Source organism: Poecilia formosa, unplaced genomic scaffold, assembly GCF_000485575.1.
Source record: "Poecilia formosa unplaced genomic scaffold, Poecilia_formosa-5.1.2 Scaffold152, whole genome shotgun sequence".
NCBI lineage: Eukaryota > Metazoa > Chordata > Actinopteri > Cyprinodontiformes > Poeciliidae > Poecilia > Poecilia formosa.
Window position 1 is genome coordinate 1,392,653 of NW_006800091.1, and position 16,678 is coordinate 1,409,330.

Here is a 16,678-nt window from a genome sequence, read left to right on the forward strand (position 1 = left end):
AGCATACTATGATTTCCTGTTTGAATTACTTGATAAAACCTTAATTACACTAACAAGGACCAAAACCATCTCCATGCTTGTCTAATTTGTTGTTTAACTGACTTAACCTTTGTGAGAATTTAAAGGTGGAGGTTCATTTATTATTAGCAGAGGCTCCTTCTCTCCTCATTCCCCTTTGCTGCTGCTGTGTCTCGTTCCAAAAGGAGGGGGGGGATTTTGTTTGTCCAGCAGCTCCTCCCTGGACAATGGGGGCCCTGGACTTTAAACAATGGCTCCCACGTCAGAGCCTGCTTACTATACGGAGACTTTGTGGGACAGATTCCCGGAAACAGCGACCAGGGTTTTTGGCACGGCTTCAGCTTCCTGAACATGGGAGAAGGCTGCAAAATAAAACGGAGGGGAAGGAGGTGTTTGTGAGGGAAGGCCAAGGGCTATGCTGTGGAAATTTTAACAAAGCTTGCAGAGTGAAGGATCCTGTCTGAATGCAGGAAAGTGGAGGGAATGAACAAAATGTTGAAACAACAGATTCAGGGAATTAGAACGATTTTCCTTTGTGTTTAGACTAAACATTAAGCAAATGTTTAGTCTGGATTTTAGCCTCGCAATCATAGGCCGAACCAAGCTCATGTTGGTTCGGGGAATAAAAAGGTGGTGACCTTAAAACTCAAGAGAGGCTCCTTGCTATGGCTGGAGAAGATCAGAAGCTGATAAGAGATGCAGATAAAAGGACAGACGACATCCTGCTCAGTGGGTGGCGGCTATAGTGGAGCAGCGTCCAAGACATGAAGGAAGCTTCCAGATTCATCCATTCATCTATTACAGGGTCCGCAACCTGCAGGTCCGGAGCCGTAAGAGGTTTTTGATAACTTTGGTAAAAACATAACAAAGAACCAATTTTAGGGGGCATTCCACTTTTTATCACTTCCGATACCGATATCTGAGGTTTACCGGATACCAATCCAATACAGATAAACAGTACTGAATTGATTTAAAACATTTCTGTTTTTAAACACGGACGTAAATGTACTGAATTACAAATGTATAACTCTGCACCAGTACACCACAGTTAAATAGATCAACAGCTTTACAAGCTTGATCAAACATGTCAGAACAACATAACTTGTTCAGCCACTGCAAAATAAATAAGAAACTGACACTGACAAAGACAATAGCTCGACTAGCTTGGTCAAAATTGCAAAAATAAACTGCAACAAACCTTTTAGCAAGTGGTTCAAAAAGTGTAATTGGAAATTCTAAATATAATGTAAAATAAATAATGAAGCATGATGTCACTAAGAGCACAAAGACAGGATAGATCTGCCCTCCTGGATCAACACATAGCCACCGATACCCAATCTAGAAGTTTTTTAATATCAGGACCGATACAGATATTACTATCGGATCACTGCACTATATTAGTGATCTAATAACAAATGCCGGTTTTAGCAGTTTTTCAGATATTTTTTATTTTTTTGAATAATTGCACTAAACATCCAAAACAACCAGTCATGTTTTTTAGGTCTTTTTTTGTTGTTATTTGGTCGGAAACTATGGACTTTTTCAGAATCAGCTTTATAGGCCAAAACTGTGTACCTAAACAAGAATTTCGACTTTGATTTCAAGTGCTCACAGCGTACAGACATTAGGCATAAATACCAGACATGTAATGTGGTTGTTCGTCTGTTGGGAATAACGTCAAAAGATATTAATGAAACACAGGGCCCTAATATCTTACCCTTGCATGTAGAAGAACAAATAAACTCAGAAATGTTCAACTACTCCCTAAGAAATACAAAAACAAACAAAAACGCAAACTTGCAGACAAACAGAATAAAAAATAAAAAAAACTTCATTTAAATTTAACTTAAGTTTACTGTAAAAATTAACATTCATGTGAATTCTGCCCCGTTTACTTAATGAATGTTCTTAGATTTAGCTTGTTGGACTTCCAGCTCTCCAGCCGTCCTTCCCTGTTATGATCCCAGAGGAATGGTTTGGTATTTTTGGCATCCAAGGCAGAAAACAAGCAAAGAGAATCAAGACCAGCAGATACAGCTGCAGACTGGCACCAGGAATATAACTTCAAGTTCGTAATTATCCAAGTTCCAGACTGAATGAAGGATTTATCCTTGAATCTTTAGGACATTTTTCTCAAACGTAATAACCATCAAAATGTCCAGATTTGTTCCAACTGAGTTAATCACATAATATCACTGTGATTTTATGAAATGTATTGGTTGCCATTTAATGTTGGAAAGTTACAACCAGGAAGCTTTAAACTGGTTTGATAAAATCATAATTGACCGCTTTAAAGTTAAAAAGAATTAACATTTTTTTCTTCAGGCAGAAGTACAAGGCAAAAGTATTCATACCCCCTATACCTTTAATCATTTTTGTTTCTTTACAACCACAAGCTGCAGCATATGGGGATTAATGCAAAAGATCAACACAAAAGAGCTAATAATGATAAGGATGTTTATTTTTCACAAACTCTGAAGACCCTAAATGAAATCTGTTGCAACTAGTTCCCTTCAGCAGCCGGCTAACTACCATGTAGCAGTAATCTGCCTTGATGTGATTTTTGATTTCATCCTGAACGCAGTTCTCACCATGAAACACAGTGGTGGTAACGTCATGCTATGGGGATGTTTTCCTACAGACCACATACTTAAAAAAACATAACATTTTAATTAAAATATTACATCTGACCAATAAAAAAAAAACATTAATACAGAAATAAAGCCTCAATAATGTATGTTTGAAACCTGCTTAAAGTTTGTCAGTTTCCAAAAGGTTCTTTTAATCTGTCAAATGAGTTTCATTGGAACGGATATTTTTAATTTAATAATTTAAATGGAATGTGACTGAAGGCACTTTGCATCATTTGATGGTTGAAAAGCCTGAATAACAGATTAAAAACAATAAATATATTTGTTGTTGAGCTCATATGTTTATTTATTCAATAATTTAGCAGCAAAATGGGTTTTTTAATTGAACATTTTGCCTATTTTATCAAGGATCCACTTTAAAAAAAAAGGTTTTTAATCTCAATTGGCTTTTTATGCTAGTAAAATAAAGGTTAAATAAAAATATATACATGGTTTTCAATAGAAATGTAATTCATTGTTTACAGACCATGCAATTAACTTGATTAAACATTTTAATTGAGCCCCATCTCAAGTCGTAATATGACAAACTTACTTGGATTACTTCTGTTTATTCTTAAGCAATTTCTTCACGTTCAACACTGGTTGGTTTTTCTGTTTGCCAGCTTTCTCTCGTTTATTTTTCTCCTTCCAGTGACCTTCAATCTTCACAGATTGTAATTTCAGTCATGACATTTAACAACAAAGGCTTCTAAATTAAGTAGGAACTGTTGTTTTATTGTGTTTTTGTTGCAAACTGCAGCTGCCTGGTTTGATTGTTGTCTAATTATGGATTGTCCACTCAGGTTTCAGTTATACTAGCGACATAATACGCAGCAGAAGCAGTCATGCAGGTTTTTAAATGCCATAGAACAAATACTCAGCTGCATTGTGTCATAAAAAGCAACAGTCATCTCACCAAAAGTTATTTAAAAACATATAAGTTAATGGAATCATGTCACTGTAGTCAAATGTGCTCATTTCCTTTGTTTGGACTTCTTGTGCAGTTTTAGTCGTTCTAATGCATCACAATACGGTGCCATCTAACCTTCCCATATTTTCCACAAGTGAATTTTTCATATGAAAATGTGATTTGGATGCGAAGGACCATGTGTTTCTTTAATTTATTTTTTATGTTGTTTTTAACACATATTTAGAGTTTAAGACTTTACAGTTAATCGATTAAAAAATGTAATCAGTTTAATCAAATCAAACTCTGTAAGCTTGAAATATGAATATGTACGCAGTTGTGGTTCATGCAGCAATGCCGCCTCTTTTTGCTGCCCTCCAACCACTTAAAATAGAGCATTATCTGGGTTTAATTACAGCAGAAATGTTGTCTCTCAGTACTCAACAGCAACTAAGAGAAAATTACTCCTCTACAAATGCATACAAGTAGTAGCAAATTTGTTCAGGGGACAACTGACAGGTAAGCTATATTTTGTTTTCTGGTTTTTGGGTGCTCCACCTTTGTCTGATGCCACGCTGGGCAACTGCTCATAACACCCATGTCGAAAACTCGGACTGTATCCATATTTTCAGAAAATGTTTTATCTCAAACCAAACGTGTGTAAAGATTCTCAGTTTTCCAGGTTTTTATATTCAGAAAAGTTTAAAGAAAGTAATTATGCTCACTGAGAAATGTTCCTCTCCATTCATTTTCTATGGAACTTGTATAGCAAGGCAACAGTAATGTGGCCGACACTGCTATTATGACATGAGTGCTGGATGTGAAGGAGAGTGCTTCAAGCAAGAAATCTTATTTGAGAATCTTATTTTGAAGAATAAAAGGAAGAGTATCTCTGTTGGTGCAAAGTTGTTACAGCAGAATCAGCTGAAGCTGTCTCCAACACTTACAAATAACTGTGTCACCATTTTGGGAACGTTGGCTGAAACCAACACATTGGTGCATTTGCCACTGCACTGTACTTGTTCCATTTTCTGATGATAAATATTCAAAGTGGATAAAGTTGTTTCCCTTTATTTCCATTCTTGAGTCAAACTCAGGGCTTTCCCTAAAGACCGTGACGGTCCAAATTATTAACAGCTGGTTATAAATTAACAATGAGGTTGATTATTAGAACTTCCCAAAATGAATGTTGACATGTTAACTCTACCATCTGACATGATGCGGCTACCACTATGAGCATCTAAATTCAATATAAGCTTGTGAACTCAGCTATAACCTCATAGAGAAGCTGTAAATCCTAGATGATCATGCTCAATGCATGAAGAGTTGTTGTTTGATCATTTCAAAGGTAAAAACAAAAAGAAAACAGAAGTTGCACTGTGTTCACTCTGAGTTATTCAGGAAGGGAGCAGATCTGATGACCCTTATGGACATTTTTCAGCTGTGATGTCACCACTTCCTGTCATGAGGAGGGGGGTGCTTTAAAAAACAAAGATCCTCTGAGCATGTCTGGCTGCCTTTGAATGAAAAATAGGATTATAGATTCAATCTGACTCCGTCTCTCTCCCTCCTCACTGACGTCTTGCTGCAGGAACACATCAGGGAGGATTGATGCGTTTTATTTATTTCACTTCATGCAGTAATTTCATTACAGCTTCCCAGAGTATCCGAGGAAGAGCAGTGGTGTCCCAGCAGGTTCAGCTCAGAGACACAAGGTGTTGACTCAGACATTAAAGGACTCAAACCTTCACTGACTAGAGGAGAACAGTGGACCCACTTTCTATTTACAAAATATTCACTTTTTCTGAACAGCAAATCTAAAATATCTGAAAGAAAATGCAACTTCTGAATCTGTAATACTTAAGCGCAATACTACTTGGCCCACTATTGGCTGACGTTTGCAAAGCAGCCAATCCAGGAGCATCATTCTTTTCACTTGGCTCTGATTGGCATAGCTTTACTCTTATGTGTTCACTGGCTGCTTTACCTAAAGGATATCTGGAAACGATATCCTAATTGCTTGATTGACTTTAATAAATCAGGTTTGCATGAGGCATCAAAGTTGTTACATTAATAATGCATGAGTTTCAGATTTTAGACTATTTGTATGACTATTTGAGTGTGTGCGTGCTACTTTATAATCTAGAATTGCGAAGATGTTACAATGATGTTACAATGAAGCACTCAGCACCCAGGTAGCCTCAACTCCCAAAACCAGACCAAAGAAAACAACAAAAAGTTTACATTTGACCAAAATGCCTTCTCTCACATGTTTCCTGGATCTTCTACACTGAATGAGTCACACTAAAAACAAGACTTCTTTAAACAACGGATTTATTTCTACCACATTAAATGTCAAATTAGTGAAGTGCATGACTAAGGGAATTTATATTTGGTAATTGCTTCAGATTTGTCATTTAAGTCACACATAAAAAGGATCTGTAATCAGATTAAATGTAACATCAGTAACTTCAGACATATTCATCATCAGATGTCTGCAAACAAATAATTTTCAAAATTATCTGTTTGCGCACTCCACTTTTGCGTTGAAAAGCAGATGTGGAGCCCCCTACACATCCAACAAGAATGCAGCAAGTGGTTTTTAAATGGTAAATCACAAAAAAAAACACTTGTCTTTTCAGGCAGTCATTGTATAGCACATACAGAGGTAAAACAGCTGACCAAACATGCTGGAGCGCAGCTTGGGTTGCTAGGGAACGGGCTGAGCTTCACTGGGGTTCCTAGGCAGCTGCTGATTTGTGATGTTGCATTCCAGAGGTTTTTGAAATTCAAACATTAACTTATAGCCAGAACCCAACTGGGTGTTTTTTTTTTGTTAAGTTTTTGGGCTGTTTTTAGAAGCAGTGTGACCCAAATAGAAATACTAAAACGGGCAAAATGTGAAGACCTGACTGGGGTGAAAGTTCAAAATTCAGCAGGAAAATCACGCTAAACATGCAGCCAGAGATGCATTAAGATTTAAAAATCACACGCTGAGGAAGAAATAAATTCTGGAAGAGCATTTTAAGAGTAAAAAATGTCTAGAGAGCAAGTCGTGTCAAGACTATCTTGACTATCTGAAGTATATGAAAAGGAAAATACAGAAGATAGAACATCAAAGATAGGTAGAACAAAAACAAAAGACATGCAGAGACATGGCAGCTTGTTTCATGTGAAAATAATCAACCCATCTTGTTGAGTTTCCCTGAAAATACATTACAAAAAAAAATGTACAATTCTTCCAAATACGACGCGTACAAGTGGCGCAACAAATATCTCAAAAGGCCAACTCAGACTCAATTCTCCTCATGTAGAGGCTCTTGAACAAGTTCCAAACTGTGACCTAATCACCCCTGGAGTTCAGCTGTAAATGTAACTAAGTAACAGCAGCAAATCTCTGCAACATGAGCTTGTGCAATACTTTAAACGTACTTTGGCAAAATGAAAAATTCATGCAGGTATTTTTATAGATTCAGAAACACAAAAATGACTTTCTAAATGCAGAGAAGAAAAGCTGATCCTTTGAAGACAAAAGTCCAAACAAGTCAACAGATACAGACTTCTGTTATTTATCTAAAATCCAATAATGCTTCCTTAAAGGCAACAAAGACAAAACAGTTTCACATCAGAGTGGTCTGACGTTGGAAGTTGTGGATACACGAGGCTACCAACAATCATTTTCCACCATGTTGTAAAGAGTCCGATATCTGTTTCCAGACGTCACAGAGTTCTGGAATGGTTGCCACACAATTCTTTATTGTTCCCTTTGTTTGTCGGTAACCTTCACAATGTGTCCAGCTGCCCTGACACAGTCACTGGTTCCAACACTGAACCCCTGTGACATCTGTTAGGCCAACATGCTCAACAACATCCCAAACTCAAGCAAACCTAAAACCTGACCCCATCAAACTCCAACGTGTCCAGGTCAGTGTGTGTGAGGTTTCTCTGCTGCTGTTATTAAAACTCCAGTTGTCTTGGTTCAGTTGGGGAAGTTATAACATTGGTTACATTTCCAGCTGGTGCGGTTCACTTTCATGCTGCACTGTGTCAAACAAACCAAACTCTTTGAAAAACATGTTCCCCCACTCTCCTGTGGTGGCGATCATGCAACAAGAACCACTAAAGGGAACCACACAAAAGCCTCTGAAGAAGACACCGAAAGAATCTTCCTTCATCACAAAATATAAACAAAAATGAAGTGGTGTCAAATTTTATTAGTTCTTAGATTTCTCTTATGTATTTTGGTTAAAATAAAAAACATAAAACATTTCTCTCGCTAGTGGTAGACACGTGGGTGTTTTGGTTATATTTACCCAGAATGCCCTGCGCACGACTTTGATTCCTGCTTTTGGAGTGGTCTCTGGTTCGCTTGGTGTCCACATGTGCATTCAAACTGCACCACAGTTCACTTCAACCGAACTGAACTGTTCGGTTTGTAGGCAGACCAGAATTTGCTTTTTTGGTTTCATTATGCATTCACACCTCCCCCAACAAACTAGACTTTCTAGGTAAATGAACTAAAGTTCAATTAAAGTTGACCAAACAGAACTGATGTGAATGCACCTCAGGGCATTTTCACACCTGAGGCATTTAGTCTGTTTAAAATTGAGCTTCGGTACATTTCTCCACTTGGTGTGGGATCACAGCTACCACACTAGGGTGCAGTGCAACAGAACCATAGCAAGACCATTTCAAAGAGGTGGTCTTTGTATGGTTCCTAATAAACTCTAGAGCAGTTTGTTTATGGTGTGAACGTGATATGACCTTAATCTAAAACAGCTATCAGGTATTTGCTGCAAGATGCCTTCTGATGTCCAGATAACTATTTGATTGTCAGATGTGGAAGAATAAACAAACAACTAAAACAACGGCGCTGTATCTTTTTCTTACAGAGTAAAGCCTGATGCAGCTTTCAGGATGTCTTCTCAAAATCATTCGGTTTACTTCGCTGATAAACATGAAATAAAAAAACAAAACTGGGTCAGGACACAGCATCTGCTTCCTGAGTTTACATTTTGTTCTCCAGACACGGACACATCTGACCATTAAACAGACCGAACCTTCTCATGTGGTTCGTTGTGACAGGTTCTGGTCGGCATGGCATTTTTTCCGTGGGAAAAAAAAACAATGAACCATCAGAAAAGTTACACTCCTAAACTGATTCAGACACTTTAAGTCGAGGTATGAGATGAGACACGCCATTGAGTTCACCAAAAATTCGATGACATTTAAAAAAAATTTCAAAATTAAGAATTATAATTGTTTTGTTTTGGGGTTTTGTTATTGTTTACATCCAAAGAGTAAAACTTATACAGATCACAAACTATGTAGTAGACTGTGCAGTAGTAAACCAGCACTGACTAATCAATGAGTCCTGTTTTGATTAGTCCACATATTTATGTTCTGATGCTTGTCAAATTCTAAATTGTTTGTAATGCCAGAAAACTGGTCAACATTCTCACTTTGTGTTTTATAAAATAGAATACAGGCTGTAATTAAATTTTACTTTAAGGAACCAGCGTTCTTCACTACACGTGCTTCGGGTTTTGAACTGGATGTTCAAATGCAGTCACACGCTAAAACCACAGAATAGCCCTTTATTAAAGCCAGAAAGTCGGCTCATAGCAGTAGTCTCCACTCCTTGTGAAACGTCCCAAAACTTTTTGGATGGATTTTGCTTGACAATCCTCTGAAGGCTGCTCATGCCACTTTTCCTACCACACTTTGTCCTTCCACTCAACTTTCTATGAAAATGCTCCAACTTTTTCACAATATTTTCAATATTTATAAGCTATCAATATTACATGAAGTAAAGGCTTGAAATATTTTTGCTCTATGTGTAAAGAACCTATGTAATAAACAAGTTTCACATTCAGAAATATGTAACAAAATGTTGAATATTTTCACAACATAATTTGTTTTTTAGCTGTACATGTATAACATAAAATCTCAATAAGATAAGTGAGAGTTTGCATTTGTAATATGACCAAGCATAAAAACGTGAATACTTTTATGAGCAGCACAAACCTGTCAGGGAAAATCAGTTTATTACTGGGTGCTTAATCGCTTTTGTTAGGTTGAATTGTTTTCTCCATTCAGCTTAAGTCCGACAACCTGGAAAGAATGAAGAGACCACGACAATCAGCCTCACCTTCCTGCTTCAACTCCTGGTAAAGTTGTCTGGATCAGTACTGTCTGTACACCCACAGATATAAATTAAAGTTAAATAGAGATTTCATTCTTCCACCATGTTGAATGAATGTGTCTTGAGCACATTTTCACTCTTTTTTTATGAGCACATAATGTCTACCAGGCAAAAATATATTAAAAGAGGGTGGAGAAGCTGAAAATGAAACCTCTAACTGTTTTTCTTAGAGCTGCGATCCTTAAACGTTCCACTGGCTTTTAAAAAGCAATAATTTAATTCTACATTAGAAGGGACACATAGACATTTGCCATATCCTAACAGAGGTAATTTATGATTGAATCATGCCATTTCTTAGACATATAGAAATGCACAAATATAATAAAATAAACTAACTTGTGATGCATATATTGATTTTTAAAATTTTTTTTATCTTTAATAAAAATTTGTTGGATTTTCCTTGGACTACAAAAAAGGATCTGGTACCAAACCTTGACAGCCAAATAAATCTTTCCAGCTAAACCCAGGAAGAGAACAATTCTCCGCTGGTTCTGCTCCAGAGTCAGATCGGGACCAAACCATCCACAATCTTTATGTGGAAATTTGTGACGAAAATCAGAAGAGACCTATTGTTGTGAAGAGCAGCTGAGCGGACGACCGCCGAGCTTCTTCCTCCCGGCTGAATATAAGAAATCAAGTGACTTTCTTTGACTTTCCAGGGCCACCACAATAAAAATTGAAACTCCAATTTTTGGGGTCTTGTTGTTCTTCTAGGACAGAATTTGACTCATGGGTTCAAAAGTCAATGTTGCTATGGTAAATTTGTAACTTTCCAGCAGACAACATTTGAGTTTGATACAGCAGATTTGACAGATGATCCACTTAACTCATTTAATTTAGAAGTGTTCAGCTCTGTCTGTGTGTCATGCTGCTTCTGTTAGGAAACATTTGATGAAAATCCACAACCAACTGGGCTCTAATTTTTCATATTGTGTAAAACCTATGCACAAACTTTGAAAACATTTTTGGAAATGTGGAAAAACAAACACACACCTGTTTCTTTAAGTAGGTTAGCTTTGCAAAGTTCTTAAGTTAGTCATTTGAATCATCTTTGTGCACATACAAGGAGTCTTTTTTTGCTCTCAGGAGACAAACGTTGAATCCATGTAAATATGGGTGCACCAATGAATATTTGTATATTCAACAGTTCAAGTTTTAATGGTAGTGGTGCTGGAGTGGAGGTTGATTTGTTCTCATAAGACTTAAAGATGATAAACTATGGACAGCTTTTCCCTCGATAGGGGAATCCTCGATAGGTCGAGGATTCTCTCATAGGATGGATTTTTTAAAATGGCTTTTTAAAAAATGTATTATAAATAAACAGCAAGCTAGTAGCAAAATAGAAAAAAGAAATCCTGAAATGTGGAACACAATTGGGCTGCAACTAACAATCATTTTAGTAATCAATTATTTTAACAATTATTCTTTGGATAAAATTGGATCAAAAATACTGGCACCTTCTACATCTTAAGCCACTTTATATGACATTAGAAGTACATTTTAAAAGATACAAATAAACAATTTAATGCCTTTCTTAAATAAGAAAAAAAATCGTATTGCCTAAAATGCAGTATAGTTGTCCTTTAAAGAATTTGAACCAGGTGAAGCTAAAAACCTGCTACTTCAGGAGTTTTGGTAAGACATTTACATGCAAAGGTATTTTTGTCTTAAACGCAAAATGTATACACCGTACATTTTAATCTTCTTAATTTAGGACAATCTTTAAAAATTGAGGACATATCATTTTAAGGAGTTATAGCAACTCACAGAGTGATATTTCGAATAGAATAGAATAGAATAGAATAGAATAGAATAGAATAGAATAGAATATACTTTACTAATCCCCAAGGGGAAATTGCTTATTTGTTGAAAGCTACTCCATCTTAGGTAATAAATACAAAGTTTGTAAAGTATATATACCTAAGAGTGATAATTTCAAAATGACTAGACATATGTAAACAAATAAACAAATAAATAACAAGCAGTCACATGCAATATATTAATCAATACATAACCTATAAATGAGCGCAGAAAATTTTTTAATCAAATAGCACAGACGTGGGCATTGGAAAGCCTGATGGCAACAGGCAGAAATGACTTTCTGTGGCTCTCTGTGGTTATCAGTTCTATCTGATCCCGACTTAAAATGGAGAAAAGTGGACAAACTTATCCTCACTCTTATAATTCACACAACAAGACTAAATTGTTTAGTTATACAAAAGGCTGATGACGTGATAGGGGTTATTGATCCCTCAAATGATATTTAGATCTTCAATGAATGTTATGAACATCTAAGAAAAAGAATAACAATCGAAAGTTCCTCTCCTGTTCGCTCTTTTCAGCCCAGATCTGATGTTGTTAAACTGAGAGCATTTTAATTTCTGTGTTAACATAAAACCCAAAGCACTGCTCATTCCAGTAGGGTTCTTGTGGTAATTAAATATATTGATATGCATTTAAAATCAGATATTAGCATATTTTATAATTACTATTTTATAATTATTTTATTCACTGTCTCACTAAATCAGACAATAATCTTCCAGTTCTGGGTCAGTTAGGATTACCAAAATTATTTCCATCCAGAATAATGGAGGGGAATATTTTTTAGAGATTTGTACTTATTTCTTTCTAAGTTTGTGAAATAAATTTCCTAAATATTTGATAGAATTGAATGACTCGGCTCAAACGTTTAGTGTTGCTAGGATTCTGGCCCATTCCTCCTGACTTAATTGGTGCAACTGGGTCGGGTTTATGGGCTGCCATGCTCATACACAGCTCTGCTTAATCTCAAAATTGCCATAACATGTTTAACAAACAATCTTTGAGGAATGTTTTGCATTCTTAGCAGTTAGAATAAATACCAATTAATTTACTAAAATGCACTGAGATGCAGTTGAGGGGCGAGTCGAGTCATCTTGAATCTGTTGGTGCTCATGTATCTGAACCAGATTATACTTATCTTTATTGAAACTGGTTAAAAAGAAAACCATAATTGGCACTTTAGAAGTTCCGTACTGAATGTGTTTTATTATGGCAGAGAGATGTTAAGTTACTGAGGGCTTTCTGAGCAATAAAAAAGGAAACTTTGACACATGAAGCCTTATCAGGACAAACAGATTTTTCCCAAATATAAAAGGAGAAACTGTTCTATTGTAGATTTTTTACAGATTCTGACACTTTTAATTTAAAGATTTAATGCTTTTGGGAATTTATCATGAATTAATTTAGGATGTATAACCAGGGCTGGCCCAAGATTGTACCTGAATATTTTGATTCAACCCAGATTTGGTGAATCTGGGAGAGGTTTGTAGAGTTTACCTGGTTGAGATTAAAACCAATCAGGGTTATTACGAGTTGAGATGTATTTCAAAACAAACTAAAGTTCAAACGTAAAGACAATATTGCAGATTGTAACTCTGGCAAGACAACAATTACACAGTGAAGATTATTATGTGTACTTTTCCACAGTAAACTTATCAGTTTCTTAAAAACCTCAAATTTAAATGTTAAACAATTTAAAATATTTTAAAATGTTAAATAAAATTGTATTCTTGTCATCTGTAAATAAATATTGAAATTTTAGTCTGTATTTAATCTGTGTTAACAGGATGTTGCAATTATTTTGGGGATTTTTTGGAATCAAGATCAACGATTTTGTGGCGGTACTTTGGAATTATTTGCAATATTTTTTCTTGTTAAACCCCTTCCAAAATCTGAAAAGAAAAAAAAGTATGTAATTATAGTGTGAATAAAAAAAAAGTAAAAAAAAATCAACTAGCCTTAGAATTCACAACATGCTATGTTAGTTACAGCACAGCAGAGAGAGAGAGAGGGAAGAGGGATGAGCAACACCACATGGAGGATGTTTGATAGCGCTAAGACCCTCCTCCTGGCTCTGATTGGTTGTTCCTAGTTGGGAAAAGGCAAAGGAGCTTGATTTTTTCAGATTGTCTGACTTATATCATACTGTCATTGCATAGTATAATGCATACTGACACTTTCAACAAATATGTAAAAAATATATATATACATTCATAAGTTATGTACTGCAGCTTTAAACCCAAACGATTTTAACTATTTTTGCTGAGAATTTGCAATAACCTGAATTATGCAATAGCAAAAAAATAAAATAAAATAAATAAACTGCAAAGACCTCTTGATTTTCCATGAAATTCCACGAAAAACTGGAGGGACTGGCTTTAGTGAGTAGCTTAGTTTGCTTATGCCTTAGGTCGAGTCTGTGCATAATTACAAGAAATGCCACAAAAGAAACGTTTTTCTTCATCCAATGGATCAAACAATTTTAGTGTGATTAAAAACAAGTAAAAACTTATAAAATATGAAGTTTTGTATGTTAAATGTAGATGGAAGCTTTTTGTCCTACCTGTCACTGAGTTCTGGCTGTGTGCCACTCATTGGGCTTCCCTTGTCAGCTTTCGCAGGCTTTCACCCAAATAACATTTTCATAACAGCTGCTTTATTTTGTCTCCATCTGCTCCGAGCACGTCTCAGTCAGCAGGCGGCTTCACCATGAAGGTCTGAATAATCCAGCTCCTTTCAGCCAGGAAGGTTGTTTTTTCCTCTAAAATCCATGGAAGCGAAAGTAGCGATGATGATGCTGCTGAAGATCCAGGAGAACTGTAGGGATCTCTGGGGTGTTTCAGAAAGCTGCCGCTGCTTGCATCAGAAAAGACATCTGGAAAACTTTAAGAGCTCCGATGATCCTGTATTATTTTCCCGTCCTCAGATAACCTTGGAGTTGTAAAAGAGAAAATCCTTCATTTTTCCGCAGGAAATACTTCCATGTTGACCCTCCTGTCTTTTCCTGGTGTCCCGGAGAAAATTACGTCAAACTTTGGCTTCTAAAAGCCCAAATGAACTTTCTGCTTTTATTTCCGCTGGTCTGCAGGCGTCTGGTTTCCGGACGGCTCCTTCAGCAGATGGATGGTCACTTTAAAGTTATTCTCAATATTCAAGCTGCTCTGGTTGTTGCTCCGATAAAGCATGATGCAAATGGAAAAAAGGAAACGCTTTGTGCCCCCTCCCCAAAACACTGAAAAGTGAAGAAACCCACCTTCCTTCCGACGCATTCAGGGCCTGCTCGTATTTTTCTAAATTCATAATTATCCTTCTCTGTTGAGCTTACTTTCGGTTATGGTGATTAAACCCATTGTCTTTGCGCATAAAAAAGTGATAGAAGCAGAACTAATAATTATGTAATAATAATAATAAACGGCAGATATTTAATCTTAAAACTACTTTTAGAGTAAATATGACAGATGATTTTTTTTATTATTATGTATTGTTATAAGGGATATTTAATGAATACACATCAATGTAAAAATATTAACATTTAAACACAGTAACATAAAATGTATTTAATGTTAACTTTACTGAGCTTAGTTGATATATTTTTCATACATTTTTTTCTAAATATTTTCTAAACATTTACAATTTTCATAACTGTTTAAGTTTTAATATCTTATAATAAAATTGTAACAGTACTTACAAATATTATAGATATTATGTAATTGTTTGCTTAATACATATTAATCAAACAATTACATAATAATATAATAATAAATTATTATGTCTTTATGACAAATCAGGTAACATCTATCCATTTTCTACACACTCTCATCCCTTAGTGGGGTCGGGAGGGTTGCTGGTGCCTATCTCCAGCTAATGTTCCGGGCAAGAGGCAGGGTCACCCTGGACAGGTTGCCAGTCTGTCACAGGGCAACACACAGAGACAGACAGGACACACAACCATGCACATACACACTCACACCTAGGGAGAATTTAGAGAAACCAATTAATCTGACAGTCATATTTTTGGACTGTGAAGAAGCCAGAGAACCTGGAGAGAACCCATCATGCACAGGGAGAACATGTTAACTCCATGGAGAAAGACCCCAGGCTGGGAATCAAACCCAGAACCTTCTTGCTGCAAAGCAACAGCTCTACCAACTGCACCACTGTGCAGCCATCAAGTAACATCATAACAATAAAATTATGTTTAGCAGTTTTTAGAAGTTTTTTGGTATTAAGTAATTTGTTTTCATTTTATATTAACATTTGATACAATTTTAATAAGAAGAATAAGAAATTTTGATGAAATATTGCGTAACTTTTCCTCTTCCTAGTTTTTCGTGCCTACTTTTAAATATATACTTTTATGAATTTTTATTACAAATTATTGGGTCAAAATAAATACAGAAATTTTGCAGATATTTTATTCTATAAATTTTATTGTAAATTCTAGTTTGCTGTTTTTCTTAGCTCAGTGTTTATCAATATCTTCAGTATTTAAATATCTTAAATACAAATGAGTAAATAACTATATTTACTCATTTGTATTTAAGATATTTAAAGATATTTATATTTATACTTTAAGAAAAACAATTCCCACAAATGTTGATAATAATTTTTATCCTTTTGTCCATGTATCCTTTTTCTTTCAGTTCACAAATTTCAACTACTTTGTAGATCTATCTCATATCCCAATAACATATGAAGTCTGTGGCTGTAAAAAAAAAAAAGGTAAAAGAGCATGAATACTTTTGAAAAGTACCAGTCTGTGAACTTAATTATATAGGGGTATGTCAGTAAATTGAAATATGTGTTCCAATGCGGTTCGTTTGTCAGATTAAAAGTACCTTTTGAAAAGTAAACTTTAACCAGGTATACTTGCCTTTGGCCCAAATGTCTGTATTAAACTGTTTTTATTAGTCTGCAATATTCTTATCTAAGAAATTGAATGGAAAGTTTTCAGTATCTGCAAAATCGCTCTAAATAGAAGTAAAGGTTTGAAAACATCAGTCTGTGTTCAACCAGAAACCGTGAATCATACTGGTCAGTACATTAACCCACCAGTAGGTGGCAACCGAGCGTTTCGCCATCACAACAAATCCTCAG

General features: G+C 35.7%; 1 protein-coding gene across 2 annotated transcripts in view; it reads right to left on the reverse strand.

Annotated features, from left to right (window-relative positions):
• arhgef12b (Rho guanine nucleotide exchange factor (GEF) 12b) overlaps positions 1–16,678 on the reverse strand; it is a 45,655-nt gene that overhangs the window by 27,361 nt on the left and 1,616 nt on the right. Inside the window, exon 1 of one of the 2 annotated variants that reach the window (XM_007563887.2) lies at positions 14,145–14,826. The exons of the other annotated variant lie outside the window; for it this stretch is intronic. The gene's annotated coding sequence lies outside the window, so the exon portion shown is untranslated. Of the gene's footprint in view, positions 1–14,144; positions 14,827–16,678 lie in introns of those variants that run through there. 2 annotated transcript variants of the gene reach the window in all.